We start from the raw sequence: 20,768 nt of genomic DNA, 5'->3' as shown, positions 1-20,768 counted from the left end.
ATCTGACAATAAACTCAGAACCTTTTCCATTATATATGCAGAGTCCTACTTGTCCCATGAATGATGGAAAGTTGCAGAGTTTTAGAGAATATAAGATTCACCATGTCCATTTATTCCATTTATTCATTTAATTTTTATTATTATGAATTTGACAAATACTAAGAAACATGAACATTTCTTTCAACAGAAAAGGGAAAAAAGAGTGTATATGACACTATAAATCTCTTTGCATGCAATTTGTTTTTTACAGTATATATTAAATTTAGCTTTGTGGTTTCAAAACTCATTGGTCTGTGTCCAGCTCTTTCTCTCTTTGTGTTTGTTTTCTTCTGTCTTTCTCTGTTTTTTATCTTTTGTCTCTCATAGACAGATAAATGGAGAGATAGATAGATAGATAGATAGATAGATAGATAGATAGCTCTAATTTATGTTATTTTGCCTTTCCTTTTTTGTTGGGCTGCATTTTCATTAACTTCTTATACCCTCCACATAGGTCTCCTTAATCCTTTCCCCTCAAATAAAAGTCCTCTCATTAAAAACAAAACAAAACAAAATATGCATAGGGCTAGAGACTAAATCTATTATTTAATTAATAGGATAATTAAAAAGTAAGAAAATTGCAGTTACCAATGCAGGTCAGCACTTTCTTTGCAAATTTTGATCTACAAGAGAATATTCCTAGGTTGAATGACTTGTTCAGGATAAAAACAAAACAAAACAAAACATTATAAGGTGGCAATACAAATTAACCAAGTATTCCTGACCTTGAGGATAGATCTCTTTTCACAATATCAAAATCGAATTTCATAAATATATCCAAACCAAAGAAATCTATACAATGGTAACATCTGATAATATGTCTCATTCTGCACTGCTAGATCATTATCTGTCTTCCTTTCCTAGCTGTGGAACTTTTGCATTGATCAGAGATCTCAAAATTTCATAGTTGCTTTCCTTTAAAACATTGTATTCAGGGCAGCCAGGTAGCACAGCGAGTAAGAGCACCTGCTCCAGTGTTGAGAAGACCTGGAGATCGAATCCTGAGCTCAGACATTTGGCACCCACCCAGAAACACCTGGTTGTGTAACCTTGTGCAAGTTACTTAACCCCAATTGCTTAGGGGCAGCCAGGTGGCTCAGCGAGTAAGAGCACCGGCTCCAGTGTCGGAATGACCTGGATCAAATCCAGGCTCAGATACTCAGCACAACACCCAGAAATAGCTGGCCATGTAACCTTGAGCAAGTTACTTAACCCCAATTGCTTAAAAAAAATTGCATTCACTATTTATGTAAGTGGGGTATCTCAGCCCTATCTCAAAAATTACATTGAGTACAGATTCTCCATTGAGTTGAATTGATTATTTCAACTCTGAGGAATAAACTAGATTTGAATAGGCATAAAAATCTCTCTTCAATCAATCAAGGGTATTTTAACTAGTCATTGAAACTTCCTTTATCATTTTTGAAGGAATGAAAAATTGACTGAAGAAATTTTGACATGACCAATAAGTATTGAATAAGATAGCTGACAAATTTGTGAGCCAAACAATTCCAGTGCTATTCAATAGAGAGCAGTTCTGACCAAACCCTTGATAGTCACTTTGGAGGGATTAGGGAAAGAGTAGCTGTATCCTTCCAACCCTTTGGACTAGAGGATGGCCTTATGAACATTGGAGGTTTGGATGATTCTGACCCCTCATTGGGTGTCTTAGTACTATTTCCAGGACAGCAGGTGTAGTGTTCCTGGCAAAACTCTTGAAAAAAAAATATTCACACTGAGAAAATGGTACTTTCTGAAATCAACATTGAGATCACCAGAAAGGATATACCATATGGAACATAATATCTTGAGGACTGAAGGAAGGACTTTTAGGAGCAGTCATTTATCCCTATTACCACTCATGTTTAAGCTTGAGGCCCATTTTCTATGTGCAGTTGTGAAAGAGTTATGGATTGAGGAGGGGATTTTTTTTTCCCCTCTTAGGAAATAGACCTTTTCCAAAAGTAAATTGAAACTTCCTAATTTATAAAGACTGATGATTATTGGAGAAAATATGCTGCTAGAAACTTGCAAAATGTATCATTAGAAAGGTTATCTGACCCCACCCGAGTCCCTCTTGATCTTCAAAGCCCTAAGGGAAGAAGTACATGACCACAATTTGGAGTCTCAGGCTTTCAGTGTGAATGGGAGATTCTAAAGGAAGGTCAGAGAAAGTGCTATGTACAAGGGGGCCCATAAATGACTGCCATTGTAAGCTTTAATATCTTAATCAGTTCAAAATATTCCTCTCAGGTTTTTTGGAATATGTCATCTTTGTAATTTCTTACATTGTGATAATATTCTATTACATTTTCATAATCTAATTTTAAAGAAATATTTGATTCAAAAGAATAAAACATAAGATCTTACGTTTATACATGGGAATGACTTCAGAGGCCACATAGACAAATCATTTTAGAGATAAATTAATCAAAAAACTTTAAGATATAATTATTTGTTCCTAGGTAAAGCACTGGAAAATAGTCTTTGCCATCAAGGACCTTATATTAGAATGGGCAAATGGGGAACCAGCATATGTGTATGACAGTATATGCATGTAAATATGTATGTGTGTATATATATGCATACATATATATGTGTGTGTATGTATGTGTGCATACATATGTATAAATATATGCATATCATATACAACAGGGATACAAATTAGTCTCAGAAGAGAATACATTAGTAGCAGAAGGGATTATGAAAGACTTTAGGAATTGAGTCTTAAAAGGAAATAGGAATTTGAGGAATGAGGGATAGTCAGTCAAAGACAAAAAAAGTACAGGGGAAAGGTTGTGGTATAGAAGAAGCACTTATGGTTTGACTGCATAGTTCATGGAAGTAATGCCTTAAAAATAAAAGAAAGGTTGTACAGGGCAAAGATGGGAAGAGCTTTAAATAACAAACATGGGAATTGATAGTTATTGTCAGAGGTAAGCATAACCAAACTAGACTTCAGGGAAATTACTTTGGCTATAATATAGCTGATAAATTGGATTTTTTTAAATTTGGAATCGATAAAGGGAGATCAAATAGAAGGCTATTTCAACACCCCAGGAGAGATATGATGAGGCACAAATTTGTATGGTGAATGTTGCAATGAAGACAATGGGATATATTTATAAAAAGTGGTGAAGAAAGAAATGACATTGTCAGCTGATAGAATTTATGGAATGAGTGAGAGTGAGAAATACAGGCTGAGACAGAGGCTATCTACTTCTACTTGGGTGACTGAAGGAATGGTTGTACCTTATTTAGAGACATCTCTACTCCAAATATTCATATATACCATTTGTGCCCCATCTGTGTAGACTCTATCAAGCTCAAAGTGCTCTGCTCATTCACAACTAGACACACTGTCTCTTGACCCCAACATAGTAATATCATTTTGTTCCTCTTCAAGAATAAAAGACAACAGTCAATACCCTTGACAGAAACAGGGAAGTTCAGAAGAGGGGAAAGTTTAAAGTCAAACATAATGACAGTAATGAATATATTTTGGATATGTTGAGTTTGAGATTCCTGGAAAGTCAGGTGTAAGTTTGTTTGCTTGTTTTTATTTTTAAACAAAATTATTCTGGGTTACAAAGCTTATATTTTCCTGGTAGATTCCCTGGAATCTTGATAGCCTTAGTTCCTTCATACTGAGGGATTTATAGACTTGGTTTTATCCCTGCTGTATAGAGTTTCCATGGAACAGGGAATAAATGTTACTGGTTTATTACTTCCTTTCCTTGGGCTCAGAAGCCCTACACCATCCCTAACCACATTTTCTAGTGTTAAGACTAACTCTCCCTGCACCCCAATCATTATTGTGCTTTCTTGCATTTGGTGTTACTCAAGAGGCTCAATGATCTCCACACATTATGGAATATGAGAATTCCTGATTGAACCATTGCCTTAAGAGCTAGTATAGAATCCCCATGGTAGGGTTAGATAACAAAGATGTCAATTTGATCTCCCTAGGCTTGTTACTGGAAGTGCTTAGAATAAGAGAAGTCTATTAAATGTTTGTTCCTCCACTGTTTTTTCAAAAGATGTTTTTTCTTCCTTGACTGGAAATGTTTCAGTATTCTCTTCCTATTACATTTTAATTACTTTCTATTTAGAGCATTTCTTGCTATTTCAAGTTATGATGGGAGTTAGAGAATTTTGCTGAAAATGCCCACATGACAAACAGGGCAATGACATAACCAAGTCTGAACTTTCTTCACCATAATGAAAAAGGAAGCGTGCTCTTTTTTCTCACAACCATGTGAATTGAATAGATATTTTTAAAAATGCACATTTTTGACCATGCCATGTTCCTGGATAGCTTATGTTATTCAAGCTATCTGCATACCTCATAGAGGTATTGGAAATGATTTGTAATTCTGACCTAGAATTTTCACCTAGGAACAACTAGGTGACAGAGACAGCTAGGTTGCACAGTGGATAGAGTTCCAGGCCTGGGGTCTGGAAGGCTCATCTCCAGAGTTTAAATCTGTCCTCAGATGCTTACTTACTAACTAGTTTATGACCCTGGGTAAGTTACTTAACCTTATTTTCCTCTGTTTCCTCATCTGTAAAATGAACTGGAGAAGGAAATGGCAAATGACTCCAGTATCTTTGCCAAGTAAACCTAAAAAGGGGTCAAAAGGAGTCTGACATGACTTAAAACAAAAACAAAATAAACTAGAATTGAGTAGGAGGAAGGTATTAGGTTCATTATACATGAGAAGGAATGTAGTACTCTCAAATATACTTACAGTGCATTACCCCTTAAGCCATCTCTTAAATGCCAACATCTTCAAGACTTCAAATGGAATCCTACTGTGTCTAAAGAATCAAAATTGTAGGGGTGGATAGGTAGCACAGTGAATAAGAGCACCGGCCCCAGAGTCAGGATGACCTGGGATCAAATCCAGGCTCTAATACTTAGCACCTCACCCAGAAATAACTGGCTGTGTAATCTTGAACAAGGTACTCAACCCCAGTTGCTTAAATAAATTAAATTTAAATTAAGGAATCAAAATTGAATATAAAACAAAGGGCAATGGGAAGTTACATCAAAGGTATTATATATAAAAGGAAAGGAAGGTATACACCAGGTATAACAGTTGCCCAGTCATAGATCATACAAATTGAGTGGTATATTAGAGCAACAATATGAAGGATATTTGTGATCTGAAAAGTGATCTAGATATTATAAGAGCTAACAAAAATAAATTGCCTGAATGACACAAGGTCTTTTGTGTTTAGAGAGGATCCTCTATTAGGGATTCTTGGAAGGCACATCCCTGGATGAGAAAGCATAAAGGTAGTATTTCCACATATGTATCGCAGTTGTTTTTTAGAATAGAGATGGCAAATAGTGCCTGCAACACTCCCCCTGTGGCCAGAACAAATATAAAATGGGAATGAGAATTATTTAATATAATACATAAAAGTACAATCAAATGTAATAATACTAACATTATTATTTAGTCAACATATGATGTAATGCTAAGCACAAGCAACTTCCAGGTTGTATCAGCAATGCAATATTCACAATGCCTATGGCAACTATAAATATGCTGATGTGGTTATTGATCACACAGCAGAGCAGGCTCTCTACATGGGGGATAAAGCTAGAACATTTATAAAAATACCAGAAAACTGAGTCCCAAAACCAGAAATTCAAAGCCATCATAGTAGTTGCAAAATTGGCACATGTAGTTAATGTAGTAAGCACCTGAATTCTCAAGCCTTTAAAACAGAACAGCCTACCTCAGGCAAAGGTCCTCCTCTCACCACTCACAGCAACTACTCAGTGTCCAGGAAGCATGCTCCCTGCAGCTCCGGCCCCAGCAACTCCGGCCCCCTGCAGCTCTGGTCCCAGGCAGTACTCACCAGAAATTCTGGCTGGCTCAGAAAAAGGGTGTTCGCACCTCCACCTACACCTCAGCTGCTAGCTTGGCTTTTGCTTCCTCTTGCCCAGCCCCTTCCTGCTACATCAGCAAGTCTAACTGGGCATGGAATATCTTTAAATCCCATAACTCTTACATTCGGCACAAAATCTTTCATGTCCCTTACTTGGCAAAAATCCATTAGGAATGACTGGTATCAACAGATTTTCACAATAATATAATAAGGATATCGCACAATAAACACAGAAAACAATATTTTAGGGTGGGGTTGAGCACAAGCTCTCCATCATCCCCCCTCAAACAAATGGGGCCCCTAAATCTTGGGGTAAGAGGCAAAGGTCTCTTCTTCCATAGCTACTTGCTGCTGAAATAAGACATAGAGCTGTCTGTGTCCCAAGGGTTCCCATTTCAGAGGTCAGTTATTAATGTAATAATAATAGAATTTAAATCTTCCCCTGTATTGGCATTACATTATGACATAGTCGGCAAGGATTAAAAGCATAGTGCCTCTATTTGTTCCAGGATCCATGGCCATTTAGATTGAGATTGTAAGGCCAAGGATCCTGGAGGGGTGAGATATAATAGTAATGGTATTTAAAGATCCCCCTGTATTGATTTGATTTTCATATTCATTGTGTTAAAACCCAGAGCTTGTTAATCCCACTTGTGGGATGGACTTGTTGACATGAAAAGAGAAGGCTGAATTGGGAGGAGCTGGTGACATGAATATAGAGAGGCAGAAATAGAGAGAGAGAGAGGCACAAGAATTTTTGCGGTGCAGCATCATGGAGGAAGGGCAAAGGAGAGGACTGCTGAGGGCCAGTTCAAACTGCCCGGGACTTTTGAGAGCTGCTACCCAGAGCTGACAAGGACTGAGGAGACATGACTGTCATGATGCTACTTTGTCTGTATGTTTTGATGTTGTTTTGACAGATTTGTCTACTGGTGGAGGACAGTCCTGTTGTTGTAGAGACCCTGGAACCCTATTAATGGTTCAGGGGTCCTGAGACTGTTCTGCAGACAGAGAGTGAATTGGGCTCACTGGTGAAGGGCAGTGCTGTTGTTGCAGAAGTTCTGAAACCTTGCTGTTGGTTCAGAAGCCCTGATGAAGGTTTTTCTTGTTGTATATTTACAAAAATCCTGGAAGAGGGTTTTGCTGATGTTTTCAGGGGTCCTAGGACTGTTCTGCAGACAGAGAATGAATTAATGAAGACACTGGCAATGCATCTTGTGGCCTTGCTAACCTTTGTCTCCCCAGGGTAAAAGATTGCTAAGAACTTACCTCGGGTCGAGATGAAGAATAGACCTCTCTTTGGGTATTAAATGCTGTGCATAAGCTTGTTGTAACTCTGGGATAGATGGCCTCTTCAGTTGTGATCCAGGGTTGGGAAACTTTTGACTCTTGTCCTCCTGTGACTGACCAAATGAATGTACTTTGTTTGTGATTGGAAACTAATCTCCATTTGAGAAGAGGGACTTCGTGACTGTCTAAATGAATGTAATGTCCAGGGGTGGAGTAGTACTTAGAAATTATTTAATTACTCTTGGTTAATACTGTATTTTGAATTATGCTATATTTTGATTTTCTCTCTTCTTAATTTGTCACTGAATAAAATGGAGAGCAGCTATGGTGGTATTTTGAACCTTGGGATATTGCCTTTTCTTGGCTTTACAAAGGTTTGGATTAAGAATGTAGCAAACTCCATTTATTCAGTGACAGGTCAAAGCAAAACATTCACAGAATATAAAATCAAACCACAGGGTAACTCAGTCAATTAGTAAGTCCTCAATTCAATCACAAAGTACTAAGGTCTACCCCTGGGCAATACATTCATTTATTCAATCACAAAATATTCTCTCTATTCAACTGGAGGTTAGTTTCCAATCATAAACAAAGTACATTCATTTGGTCAGTCACAAAGTATAAAAGTCAAAAGTTTTCCACCCCTATAACACAACTGATTTACAATACTATCCCTCACCACCACACATACTCTCAAAGGGGCAATGGAGAGAACAAAGGCCATCTACCCTGAAGCCACAATAAGGTTAGGATATCATCACAGTGTTCAGTACCCAAGGAGAGATCTTTTCTTCATCTTGACCCAATGCAAGTTCTCAGCAATCTCTGTTCCTGGCTTAACAAAGGCAAATTTTAACAAAGCTACAACATACATTTCTAGTGTCCTAATCAATTCACTCCCTAACTGCAGAACAGTCTCATGATCCCTGAAAACACCAGCAAGTCCCTCCTCCAAGATTTCTGTAAACATACAACAACAAAATCCTCCTTCAGGGCTTCTGAGTCAATAACAAGATTTCAGGACCTCTGCAACAACAGCACTGTGCTTTACCAGCAGACAAATCTGGCAAAATGACATCAAAACAGACAAAAAACTATATCAGCACCACAGTCATGCCTCCTCAGTTCTCAGCACATCTGGGTGGCAGTTCTCAAAAGTCCTGGGCAGCTCCAACTGGCCCTTAGCTGTCTGGGTGGCTATAGCTGGCATTTCTCAATCTCTCTGTCTCTCTCTTTCTCTGTCTGTCTGTCTGTCTGTCTCTCTGTCTCTCAGCACCTCAGGACCGCAGCAGTGCTCTCTCTCCCTGCCTCCAAGATGCTGCTCCCAAAAGATTTTCTGGTCTCTCTCTCCTTGGGCCTCTCTATCCACAGCACCAGCTCCTCCCAGTTGAGCCCTCTCTCTTCATGTCAATAAGTCCATCCCAAAAGTGGGATTCAAAAGCTCTGGGTTTTAACACAACCTGAAAAACAATCCAATACAGGGGGATATTTAAATTCCATTACTGTTACAGTGTATCATGGGGGGTTCCTTTGTATAGGTAAGTGAATATATTTGTATTTGAGATTAATATTTTCTTTAGAATATAAGTACCTTGAGGGTAGCTATTGTTTATTTCATGTTTGATTTTTGTAACCTAAATACATAGCACAAACCCTGGAAAATTATTTTATTTAATTTTTTTTTGGAGTGGGGAACACAGGCCAATCTGAGTTAAGTGACGTGCCCAAGGTCACATGCCTAGTAAGTGTGTCAAGTGTCTGTGGCCAGATTTGAAGTCAGGTCCTTCTGATTCCAGGGCTGATGCTCTATTCACTGCACCACCTAGCAACCTGCAAATTGTTTTTAAATAATTTTAATTTAATGGCTCTTTCATGTATTAATGCTCAATAATGATTTGGCTATATTAAGAATAGCTACCCTTTTCTCCAACACAAAAACAAAAGTAAACCAAAACACTTTTCTCTTCTTTCATTGAATTTTTATACTAGTTATTCATGTATAATTTTCTATGACCTTGGGAAAATCAAATTTTTACCATCTTATGCCATCTAAAAAAATAAATAAGGATATTAAACCTCTTGCTCTCCACGTAAGAATTTTGTAAAAATGAAGATGATTGTTTTTATAGTTCTGTGAACTCTATGCAAGAAAGGTTATATTAAGAATGCAAAACATTCCTTATCCCTTTTGTCTTTCATAATCTCCAAAGTTGATAAATCTCCCAGACTTTCAAGTCCATGTTTAATATAAAAGAAATAAAACTATAGTAAGTTTCTATACTACTAAGACCTTAAATCTTTTCCTATCTCTCTTTTATTTTTAATTTCTATCCTGAGGCTTTAAGAAAAATCTTACGAGATCATAGGAAGAACTAATATCCTTTTCTCCTCCAAAATTCTGAATCTCAAACTTTATCCTAAATCATATTTAGGAGCATGCTTACTACATGAAGTAGTAGTGTGATAAATAGTAATTTTGTCATAACACAAGCATAACGGTCCTGGGTTAAGATTTAATGATTTCAATACAACCCCGAGAAAGAGGTCTTCTTAAACTTAAGCCTATTTATAGGAATGGCAGTAGAGAATATTTTCACTAAGTTCTAATTCAGATTTAGCATTTTCTAAACAAAGATTATGGTTGGGTATAGAAAGGCTTAAAACATTCCTGAAACCTAAACAATTAAATTCCCAAAGTAGTTGAAAGCATGCTATTTTATTGAATGGTAGGCTTTATTATCTGAATTAATATTTTAAAACTATATCTTACCTGCTTTAGCATTTTCAACAGACTTTATGAAAACTTGTTCGACCAAAACCCTACTCTGATGCCTCATGTCATAGGAGTGATCCTGTGTACTTGAGGGGCATATCACAAAACTCAACAACATATGGATCCTGCCAGGCTGGAAAGTCTCTGCATGTGGACCTTTTGATTGCTATCCAAGAGCCCACTGGGCTGTGTTCCAAGAGACAGAACAAGTTAGCCAAAGTGTGAGGAGAAGTGTTTGAACACAGGAGCTCTCAAAAACCAAGTCACAAAGGGGTTTTGATTTGCATCTATCATCAGACTACCTGCACTCATAAAGCCACAGATCCTGAAATGTTCAAAAAAGTCTGACTTGAAATCATTACTTGTCTTGGAATAATGTTACTTAGCAACTTTTACTAATATAAATTTGACTGCTAAATTACAACACTTTGAAGGGGCATAGTTACTAATTATAAAAATTATATATACTATTTTCCTTTACATTAGTAAAATGGTGAAATCAACTTCTACCTATGAAATTATGACTACCAGACTATAAATTTCTATCACAACTCCCCCACCCCTGCTCCAGTCTACCTAAAAGAAGCAATTGAAAATTGCATTTTAAAATGCTAACTTAAGGATAATCAAAAGTATCATGATAAATAAAATTCATTCTTCAGAAATTAAATAATTCTCATTGGTTATAAACATGAAATACCAGGATAAAGAAATTTCAATGTATTTTCAATGCTCCTGAGCCAAGAATGTGGTGAAATGTATAAAATTATTGTGACACTTTTTTTTCTTTTTGGAGGGGGGAAGGCAGGGCAATTGGGTGAAGTGACTTGCCCAAGGTCTAGTAAATGTTTGTTGCTGTTTTTTTTTAATTTATGGCTAGTAAATGTTAAGTGTCTGAGACCAGATTTAAACTCAGGTCCTCCTCACTCCAGGGCTGGTGATTTATTCACTATGCCATCTACTCACCCCTGCTGTGACATTTAAGATCAGAGGATGCTCTGAGCAACTATCCTCTTGCTGCTCTCCTGCTTTTAGAGTAGATAGATATTTCCCTTTGTCTCCTTCCTTTCAAGATCAGTGTTAACATTTTTTTTTATGTTTTTCTAGGGCAGAGATGGTTACATATATGTATACATGCACACATGCATATGTGCATATTGTATTCTGGACTCTTTGAAAGTTTAGTTAAGCCTATCAAATTAGTCAATTTTTTTAATGATTGAAGAAAATGCTAAATTTTGTTAGTGAAGATTTTTTTTCTCTTCACCAAAGTTCATGAATCCCAGGTTAAGAATACCTGCTCTAAATTTGTGCCCAAATCATCAGGTCAGATCTCAGGACTGGAAGCCTTCTGGTAGGTCTTCTGTGAGCTAGGGCTGCAGCCCTGATCCTTCCACATTTTGTGCTAAGCTATCTTTTCTCTGAAAGGAACCAAATTTGTTCTTGGAACTTGATGTGCCTGGCAGACAAAGGCTGAAGCAGCACCTTAATGAAACTTCGTGATGTCCTCTGCATATATTGATATGACTTCTTGTTCATCACCAAACTGGAAAACCCCTGTTTACTTGACAAATGCTTCAATACCTTTGCAGTCATTATACCCCAGATTGCTCACCAGTGCAGTGTTATATGGAGACAAAGGAGGTTGGTGCCACCAAAGCTAAGTGCTGGACAGTCCTTGTTGAATACTCTTTTTTATGCCATATACCTCCTCTTGTTAATCCCTGATTGACCTTAGAAGGCCTAATTTAGTTCAAATATAAAATATGAAATACAATATCCTTCGCTGAGTCAGGCCCATACATAGCAGCCACTATCCTGAATGACTACTCCCAATTATTTCTTACCTGAATCATATCATTGAAGGTCAATCAGTGTATAAAATGTACTTCATTTAGCCACCCTTTTGTAGTGGCAATGAATTGGAAACTGAGGGAATACCTATCAGTTCAGGAATTGCTAGATTAGTTGTATATTAGTGTGATGGAATTACATGGTTCTATAAGTAATGATGAGCAGGTTGCTTTCAGGAAAAAAAAAGAAAAAAAAAACAACCTGTAAAGAAATATATATGCTGACACACAATGGAATGCACAGAACCAGGAGAATATAGTATACAGTAAAATAATAGTGTTAGAATGATCAGCTGTGAAATAAGTACAGTGATCAAGGTAATGATCCAAGCCAATTCCCAAATGACCCCTGATGAAATGTGTTATTCACCTACTGAGAGAGAACTGAAGAATTCTGAGAACAGATTCATGCATACTTTTAAAACCTTTATTTTTCTTGTTTTTATTGTCTGATTTTCTTTTGCAACACAGCTAATTTGGAAACTGTTTTGCATGGCTTCTTATGTATAATTGACAACAAATTCCTTACTTTGCCAAGGAAGGAGGAGAGGCAGCAGTGATGGAAAGAAATTGGAACTCAAAATTTTCAAAATGAACATTAATATTTTTACATGTAATTGAAAAACTATCTATCCATCTATCTATCTATCATCTATCTATCTATCTATCTATCTATCTATCTATCTATCTATCTATCTATCTATCTATCTAGTACTCCATTAAAGTATTTAATGTCAATGATAGAAACAGTGATACCAGATAAATATCAGTGCATCTATTGTGCATTCTTACACTGTGAAGCTTCTAACTGATAACATCAAATCCCAGCTGCAAGCAATGAAAGGGCACAGAATTTTAGGTAACCACAGCTGTCATTAGAAGTGAAATGGAACCTTGTCAAAGTGTTTTCCACTCATACATAAGCTTTACTAGGAAAGCTTCCCATTAATAGAATTCAGATGCAGAGTTTTGTGTTGGTCAATAGAAAAGGAAGTACCAGTCATTGGCCTTGCTTCCATACAATCAAGGTTCTTCACAGATTTTCTAGTTCTCTCTGTGTTTTTCTCTTACTCTAGTGCAACATGTTTCAGTCTCTTTAATATCCAGCAAGTGTGAAGAGATTTCCCCGTGAAACATCATGTGCCTCAGACATCACAGTCAGCTTCGATAGAATGCAAAGGCTGGGAATAATTTCCCCAAGCTTACTCTTTGTGCTCAGATTCAGTCTTTATTTTAAAATTTCTCTGCTCTAGCTTTTTTCAATCTTTCACATAGCCACAAGCATTCGTAAAAAGCTCTGACTGTTTGGGGGTTTCTGTGGGAGATACAGGATTGTATATACTTCCCTCAAAGGCAAAAAAAGTGTGATCACTGAAAAGGACATTAGACACATTCAAACATCCATGAATATTACATGATAAGCAATAAAAATAGATATAATAGTTAGAAAATACTATGTATGAATATACCTAATATATACAATTTACATTAGGATTGAGTAACTTAGCTTTGGTGTATGCAACAAACATGATACATAATAGATGATGAAAATAATTATATGACAGAGTCACTTACATTAAACCCAGGGTACTATGCTTGCAGATTGTATACCTAAAAGGCACACCCTGAACAATTATGTAAGTCATATCCAGTAGGGTGTGTTCAGAAATTCTAGTATTTCTTGTGTGAGGGCTGCTGAGCCCTCTTCAGGGGTGATTTCCACCTTTAGTGTCCACCTGATTCATCCAACTCTCACCTCCGGCTCCAAGAAGCTGTAGCATGTGCAGAACATTTTGCAAACACATGCAAGCACAAATGATTTGATGAAAATGATGTAGAAATAGATAAACTGCTAAAAGAAAAACAAAGAACTCCACAGGGTGTAATGGAAGGATAATTTATCTGTCTCTAAGAAGGAAGTATTTAATTTCATGAAAAGTAAAATGTAATCCAAAAATGCCTGAAAAGACTTACATGAACTGATGCAAAGTGAAGTGAGCCTAAACAGGAGAACATTTTATACAATAGCAGCAATATTGCATGATAAAAAACTGTGAACGAATTAGCCATTATCAGCAATAAAATGATCCAAGATGATGCCAAAAAATTCATGATGAAGCATACTATCTGCTTCCAGAGAAAGAATTCATATTATCTAAACACAGAATGAAATATACTATATTTCACTTTCTTGCTTTCATTCATTTTTATTTGTTTCTTTTTGTACAAATGATTAATATGGAAATGTTTTATGTGACTGCACATGTATAACTTATATCTGATTGTTTAATGTCTCAGAGAAGGGGGAGAGGAGGTAGGAAGGGAGAAATAGAATTTGGAACTCAAAACAAAAAAAATTGTTAAAACCATTTTAGCATGTAATGAGGAAATAAATTATTATATATTTTAAAAAGTAAAGTGCAAGCAGAGGTTAGAGAGATACAGGATTCTTGGTTCAGTAAGAAGACAGACGAAACTCAGTTTTACACTGATAGTAACAATCCAGTGCATTTACATCATGCCCTGATGGTTATTTATGAGTCCAAAATCTATGGAGCATCTCAGCTATTCAGTGCCAATGGAATGCTTCCATAGGGTTCTCAACAGACTGTGGTCAATCAATCCTGAAGCCATTGACCACATACCTCAGGTTGAAGTTGATTGACTTCAACCTCTTTAGATGAATTTCCAACTGAAGAAGAGCTTTTCAATGCCAATAGACTCCTCTTCTGTGGCAAAGTTTCTGGTGTTGATTCTCTTCCAGCTGAGATTAAAGGTGGTTCACTGCTTGTAAAAAAATCTGACAGAAATTTTCCAGGTCATACGGATATGAGGAGGCTATCCCCTGGCAGTTCGAGGATGCCTTTGTCCATCTTTATCAGTTTCTTTGTATGGCTCTAGTATGGTCTATATTTCCCAGGCATACAACAATGAGCTCAAGACCTTTGGTTTGTTAGGAATTTTACTACTTCTTTTCTTCCAGTAAACTTAATCCCTTCCATTTGAATTGTTTCAGAAATATTCTATAGATTATTTGGCAACATAAGATACTGAACAATGAGGTTTTTCTCAACTAAATTGCTAAGCATTTAGACTCTACTGTAGAGAACACAAGGCCATTGGACTGGCTGTGTTGTTCAAGTGCCAAATGTATGTTTGCCCAAAAGACTATTTTACAGAGAATTCACACAAGGCGACTGCTCCCATGGAAGTCAAAATGAGCAAGACAAAGAAACTCTCAAGATCTCTCTAAAAACTTTGGAACTTATTGCATGGTGTGTGAGACACCAGCAAAGGATCACCAGGCAATAATAGCCCACATCAAAGAAAGCAGTGTGCTCTATGAGAAAAGTAGAATTGCAGTAGCTCAAAGGAAATGTTAAATGAACAAATTTAGAGACATCTCCACTCCAAATGTTCATACAGATTATTTAGGCTTGAACTGTAGTAGGGCCTTCTGAGCTCATATGGATCTGCTCAGGCACATAAACAAACAAATGAAATCAAGGTCACATCCAGTCTCTACAACTAGTAGGTTGGCTTTTCTTCTTAAAGTCTAGAGTATTATACATTGTTGAACTAGAAGTGTCTTCCTGACAAAAAATCTATTCCAGGCAATGCTATTTAAAAAACAAATTTTGTGAACACTAGAAACATAAATGACAATCACACACACACACACACACACACACACACAAATTATACCTGATTAGAAGCATTTCCTTTTTGGCAAAAAATAAGGATACTGGAATGTTAAATCAGATACTGTATAAACATTTTCAAAGTATTTGACAAAAACCTGTCATCCTAGTCTTGTAAAGAGTATGAGATGTGAGCTAAATAGGGGCTAGATGTTATATCTAGACAAACATAGATCTAATTTGATTGCTGGACACATGAAATAGTCATTAATGATTCAGTTATATTGAACAACAGATAGGGCTTATATCTTGAGTTTTTCAATATATTTATTGGTGGTCTGAATGAAGGCACAGATGATATATTCATCAAAATTTTAGATGAATCAGATCTGGGAGAAGAGTAGCTTTTATGTTAGATGAAATAAAACCCCAAATGATCTCACCAAGTTAGAACAATGAGTTGGATAGGAACAGGCTATAAATTTGAAATGTTATACAGTATGCTATGCATAACTAAGTAAACAATTTAATAGACTTATGACATTATAATAGTTCATTTCAAAAAGATTTGGGAAGTTTTCAAGTCATACTCCAGATCATTATAAGTCATTTGTGAGACATGGCAGGCAAAAAAACTGAATTAAATTTGGTCTTCATTCAGAGAAGCATCTTGGCCAGAGAAAGAGTAATGATACTATTGCTGTGTGGTATACTACTTCTGGAGTATATGCTTAAATTTAGATATAAGAATTTAGGGGCAGAGGATGGAGGAAGGAAGAAATATTCTCTCTCTCCATATATGTGTTTTTGTGTGTATGTGTGTATGAATCAATTCACAACCAAGTGCAAAAATTTGTGCAATGTGACAAAACAATGACCAGTAATATATTATCCTAATACCACAGGAGAGCAATTCTTATAAAAATTTTAGTTCCTATACCAAAGTTCAATTTTTCAATGGGAGAGAAAAACAATTTTGGTTAATTCAAATATATATGTACACACATCTACCTTTGTATGCATATTTCAATTGATATAAATATATATGTATGTATATACATATAACAAGAATATATTCATGTAATAGATTATATGAAGAGAGAAGGGAAGAGAAGAAGACAGGAGAGGAGAGAAAGGAATAGGAGAGCGAATCGAAGTGGAATATGAGGAAGGGGAGGGGGTTACACTTGACACTTTGATTTTTTCTGTATAAAAATGTTACAAAATAAAAATGTATGCATTGACAATTTGAGAGAATTTCCCCAGTGAGTGAGACATTAAGTAACTTGTTCAGCATTAAAGAACCAGTATGCATCAGAGATAGAAATTTAACCCAGGTCTTCCAGAATCTAAGGGCAACTCTTTCTCTCTACAGTGTAGCAGTGCTTCTGCTATATGAGTAAATAGTATAATTATAGTACCTTTGAACATCTCAATAGACTGGTCAGATGGAAAACTTAGATGGAGAATTTTTTTTTCCATTTTCATGTTTCAGAGTCAATATTTAAGCAGTTATGATGTTAAAACTGTTAAATACTTCATACTGCATAATGCAACCACATCTTCTAGATTCAAAATCAACCTGAAAATTCAAGTAGCATTTAATTTCAATTGCGTTAAAATGCTAAAGATAGAGGAAGAAAAAGGAAGATCAGTAAAACCAAACCCTCTCTATTAACTTTGCAGAGATGCACCCAGACAATTTTGTTAATGAGAAATAATCATTGTTCATCATTTCCCCACCTATCTAAATCACACCTAATAAAGCTATTGTTGATATAACCCTCTTTGAATCTGGATGGAGTAAGGTCTTCTGTGGAAGAAAAATTAATTTCAGAGGAAAGTAGACTGAAATCCAAGTTATAAAGTTTGTCTTATCATACCCTTAAGGTGATGATGAAAAGCATAATAGGAGAGATATAGATACGTGGTAACGAGGTGGTGCATTGAAAATAGGAGTCAGGAAGAACTGAGTTCACATCTGGTACCAGACATTTATTCATTGTGTAACATTGGACAAGTCACTTAAATTTACCTTGGTTTTGTCATCTATAAAATAAGCTCTGGAGAATAAAATAATAAGCCATTCGAGTACCTTTGCCAAGATAACCCTAAATAAGGTAATAAAAAGTCAGACAACTGAAATGACTAAACAACACACATATACATATATATGTGTATATATATGTATATATATGTATATATATATACACACATATATATGTGTGTGTGTGTACACAGTTATACATATCCATGATGGTGGACATATGGTTATTTTCATACATGTATATATTTGTGTGTTGTATCCATAATTCAAGTGATAGGCATTTATTAAGACCCATTATATGCCCAGCACTACACTGAGTGATGAAAATACAAAGAAAGGTCTGAGACATAAACAAAACAAACTACAAAAACAAAATCAAGATATATAAGTAGGAAAAAAAAAAAGTCTTCCTCTCAAGGCCCTCAGAATCTAATAGGGAAGTCAGCAAGCAACTGGATAATGCAAAGAAAGTCATAAAGCATAAACAAAGCAAACAACCAAAAAGTCAAAATCCAAAAGAAAAAAAAATCTTCATCTCAATACACTCACAGTCTAATGGGGCATACAATATGCAAACAATTATGTACAGAAAATCTATATACAAGATAAATTGGGAACAAGAATCAACAGAAAGTAATCACTCCAATTAACTTTCCCTTTAGGAGGAGAGATTTAGTTAGAACTTAGAGGAAGTCAGGGAATTCAGTGAGCAGAGATGAAGGAGAGTATTCCAGGCATTGAGGACAGCTAGTGAAAATGTCCAGAGCTGAGACATGGAATATCTGGTTTGGTAAACAGTTAAGAGGCCAGTGATACTGGATAACAGAATTCGTGGGTGAGAATTAAGTTGCAAGAAGAATTGGAAGTTAGGGGTAGCAGCAAGGCAGGAGGGCCTTTGAATGTCAAATAGAGAACTTCTAATTTGATTCTGAATGCGATAGGTATCCACTGGAGTTAATTGAGTAGAGAGGTGACATGGTCAAACTTATATTAGAAAGATCAATTTATCAGTTGACTGAAGAATGGAAAGGAGTAGGAAGAGATTTGTGACACTTACATCAAATAGCAGGCTATCCCAGTATTCATGATGGGATCAGGGCCTACACCAGGTTGTTAGCAATGTCAGCACAAAGAAGGGGGTAAACATAAGACATCTTATTAAGTTGAAAGCAATAGGATTTGTTATAAGATTATTTATTCGGGAACTGATGAAAAGGAGTGAGAAGTCAAAGATGACACCTAGCTTCCAAGTCTCGGTCATGGCAAAATGGTGGTACTCTCAATAGTATCAGGAAAGTTGGGAAGAGGAAAAGTTTGAAGGCAGTGGATAATGATCATTTGGGGGCATATTGATTTTAAGAATGTTTAGAGCATAGGCATTTCAAGACATCCTCTAGAGAGCTGGAGATGTGAGACTGGAGGTTAGCAGAGAGAATAGAGTGGGATAAGGATATCTAAGAATTATTTGCATAGAAATTATAACTATATACATGGGGGCTGATAAGATCACCAAGTGAAATAATATAGAGGGAAGAAAAGAGGGCTTAGAATGGAGCTGTGTAAGATACCCACAGTTAGCAGCGATGGCTTGGGTGAAGATGTAGCCAAGGAGACACAGAAGCAGTGACCTGATAAATTGGATGAGAACAAGGAAAGAAGGGTATCATAATAACTTAAGAGAAAAGAGAACTTCAAGGAGAAGGAGATTGATAGTGTCAAATGTTGTATAGAATTCAAGAAGGTTGAAGACTGAGAAAAGACCATTAAATATGACAATTAAAATACCACGGACAGAAGATTTTAAGTTGAATGATGAGGTCAGAAGACAGCCTATAAAAAGTTAAGGAGAGTGAGAGAAAAGAAAGTTTAAACACTGATTATTTAGAGTTTAGAGATGTAAAGGAGAGGAGAGATAGGTTGATAGAAAGTGGGGGTGGATTAAGGCACCTTTGAAGGTGAGGGAACCATGGGAGACTTTGTAGATCTCAGGGAAGCAGCCAGTAGACAGAGAGAGATGAAAGGTGAGACAGTGGGGACAATAGAGAGGGGAAATCTGGGAAAGATGGGATCGAATGGAATCATTTCTGAAAATAATGACATTTCCTTTGAAAAAAGTATAACATCTTCATTCCAGGGGGTGAAGATAGAGAGAGTAGTGGAAAGCACCTAAGGGATTGTTAAAAGAGGAATGGAAAAGGAGATTTTAGTGAATGGCTTAAATGGAATTTAGGACATGGTTTTCAGGTGAGAGGGTGAAGAGAGGAAGAGAAGTGGGAAATTTGAAGAGATATGAAAAATTTTGGAAAAAACTGCTTTGGTGAGTGACATAGTAAATGATTTGTGGAGGAATAAAAATATTGCTTCCTTATAGTGTGAGCCAGTTGACATTATGAGACATACTATTTTTTCCTGGACCCCATCATGAAAATTTCATTTTTTTTTTCTATTTAGTATCCTGTGAACAATACTAAAGGCAGCAAATGGTAAACATAATGAAAGACTGAGACTGGATTAATCTTAATATGTAATTGGATAAGGGTGTAAAGGACATGAAAGGACAGTGTAAAATGGAACTTTTTCACAAAGGGTTCGAGATTTAGAAGGAAGGAGAGTACAATTATACAGCACTGATGGGGTGGGAAAGAACTGAGGAATAGAGGGATAAACAATTATAATGAAGATAAAGAGTAGGGTGAGAGTCTTCAAGTTAGAGGGAGAGATAACACTGATCTGTTAAAGGAATTTCAAAGTTCATCATAAACTCTGAAACATTTGCTAGAATGTTGGGATGGTGGCAAGGTACAGATATAACACAGCATGTTACTGATTTGAAGGAGGATGAGGAGGTCATGGTCATTGAATTTTAAGGAAGAGTTTAAGGTGCTTAAGACTATACATATACCAACACACACACACACATATATATGTATATATATATATAGACACATATATGTATGTATATATACAGACACACATAAATGTGTGTGTGTGTGTGTGTATACACACACACAGAAACACGATGTGTCATCAGGAAGAAGCTATGTGTCATTGAGTTCAAGAAGATGGAAACAAGAAAGGAACATGTTTATGATAAAAACAAGTTTTTTGCCCATGTAGCAGTAATACAAGAGCATATTAGAAACTGAGTAGCTCTAGAGTGTGACTTTTCAGAAGATGGGGGATACTTTGAGAGTGTGTGGGAATAACAGAGCTATCAGGGG

This window comes from Petaurus breviceps, unplaced genomic scaffold (genome assembly GCF_028583685.1).
Source record: "Petaurus breviceps papuanus isolate PSGF00001 unplaced genomic scaffold, PetGlider_PUasm1.0 126, whole genome shotgun sequence".
Lineage (NCBI taxonomy): Eukaryota > Metazoa > Chordata > Mammalia > Diprotodontia > Petauridae > Petaurus > Petaurus breviceps.
Note: the sequence above shows the minus strand (reverse complement) of the source record.